Source organism: Austrofundulus limnaeus, unplaced genomic scaffold, assembly GCF_001266775.1.
Source record: "Austrofundulus limnaeus strain Quisiro unplaced genomic scaffold, Austrofundulus_limnaeus-1.0 Scaffold298, whole genome shotgun sequence".
NCBI lineage: Eukaryota > Metazoa > Chordata > Actinopteri > Cyprinodontiformes > Rivulidae > Austrofundulus > Austrofundulus limnaeus.
The window spans coordinates 1373-3307 of record NW_013952700.1 but is presented as its reverse complement, the minus strand read 5'-3'; the positions used below and the strand labels follow the sequence as shown (position 1 = coordinate 3307).

The 1935-nt window shown below is 39.4% G+C and overlaps 1 protein-coding gene across 1 annotated transcript in view; it reads right to left on the bottom strand.

Annotated features, from left to right (window-relative positions):
• disp1 (dispatched homolog 1 (Drosophila)) overlaps positions 1 to 1184 on the bottom strand; it is a gene marked incomplete in the record, with an annotated part of 158745 nt that extends 157561 nt beyond the window's left edge. The window contains 1 exon segment of the mRNA XM_014021587.1: positions 974 to 1184.
• Positions 1185 to 1935: the final 751 nt, after the last annotated feature.

Here is a 1935-nt window from a genome sequence, read left to right as displayed (position 1 = left end):
AAGCCTGAATTTAGCCTGAAACTCTCAGACTGAAGAAGTCTCTTGGAGGAGAGACGAAACGTTTCATTAGAGAAGAACCCGTCCAGAAGACCTATACAATTGTTTTTCTTTTTCACACAAAAGATGATATGAATTTAAAACTCGGGCACGAGGAAAGGGCGACATGCAGCATTCTGAGTCAATACTGGTGTTTCCATGTGGATGAAGACGTTTCTTGCAACAGTTCTAATTACAAAGTTATTATAACAAATAACAAATAAGACCGTTTTGGAAAACCTGTATTTTTCTGGACAAGGCCAGAAGCTCTCAAAGTAGCCATGTACAACATGAAAGATATACATTTTATATATTAACTTTTCCACAGAACCAAATATAAAATAATCTGAATTTTAACTTCAGATGCTAAATTCATGATCTATAGTAAAGAACTTCACTCCTGTCACTAAAACCAGGCGTTAATAAGAGATAAAAGATTAATATAATCCCTTTGCATAGAGAATACATTTTCTAGAACAACACAGCAGCTCAGAAAAGTTTGATATTTTCCTGTTAGTCAGAAATATGATCTGTTTTATATAAGATGCTGCTTCACTTGGTTTGTTTTTGATCGTACAAGTTAATGTAGGAGCAACTAGTGTTTGTTCAAAACGTTTTTAACTTTCTTTTCTCTGGACCATGTTTATTCATGTCCTCCATCATTATTTATTCATATTATTATGGTTTCAGCCTTCATCAGCTGGTCTCCTCAGTTCACTATTTAGTGCTGAACTAACACTGAAACGAACTGGAAGCACCCTGACATYCACAGACACATTTTTGTGGTTCTGACTCGGACTAGTGGGCTAATTTGACCCAGAAACGAGCTCCGAGCTCCTACTTGGACCCTCGGCGAGCTAACTGGGCTCATGCTAGCAGCCGGCTAACCTCCCGGACCGAACAACAGCTTCCTCTGACCGCTGAGGAGATCACTCACCGGCGGGCTGGACACGGGCTGAACACCGGCAGGCAGATGCTAACAATAACAAACAGCAAAGGTTGTTGTTGTTTTTTTTTTACCAGGAGTAAAAGCTTGTTTAGGTCTTGTGAACAGGAACAGGTCAGAACAACTGGCAGCTCCGACACRTAAATTACCTACAGAGAATTAGCTAAAAGCTCCATAGATATCTGTGCAGCAGCTGCACAACTCAAGGTTTTATTGGCCTCTGCGTACTGATGTCACGAGCAGGGGTGCCAGCAGGGGGAGGGGGCAGGGGGGCCATGCCCCCCTCCCCCCGAGAATAAGTTGGCCCCCCCCAAGTTTTATCCTCTTGAGTACCTATTTAGGAATATAACCTCATAAATATAAAAACAAACACTGATTTTTTAACAATTAAGAGTTTAAAGCAGGGGCGCCCAAACATTTTCTCTGAGAGGGCCAAGATTAAAAACAATCTGAGGGTGGTGGGCCAAACGCAATAATACATGAAATGCAAAAACTTCAAGTAAAGTTATATTTTTTTATGATTAAGCTAGCAGCCAGTWTAATTGCCCATATTTTTTGTTTGTTTGTTTGTTTTTGTTTTTTCAGCCCATGGACATGGATAAAATTCAACATTTGCTTGGGCAGCAAAGGCTCATGGGACTTTTCATAATTTAAAATTTGACTATATGGGGTCTTACAAGGTGTGCAAATCTAGAAAGTGACTTAAATCTAATATAAATGTCTCTTGAATTTACTTGTATTTTAAGTTTAATCTAAACATAATTCAAAGACAAAGTGAGTACCATGAGTTAAGACTATCTGACTACAGCTCCTTGCACGTATAGTTGGACCAATGTTWGAAAAGACTAAGTGCAAATATAGTATTTCTACATAAAACAGGAGATTACAATCTAGTAACCAGGATAACTGCTAGTGGGCCAAATCAAATGGGTTGGCGGGCCAATTTTGGCCCG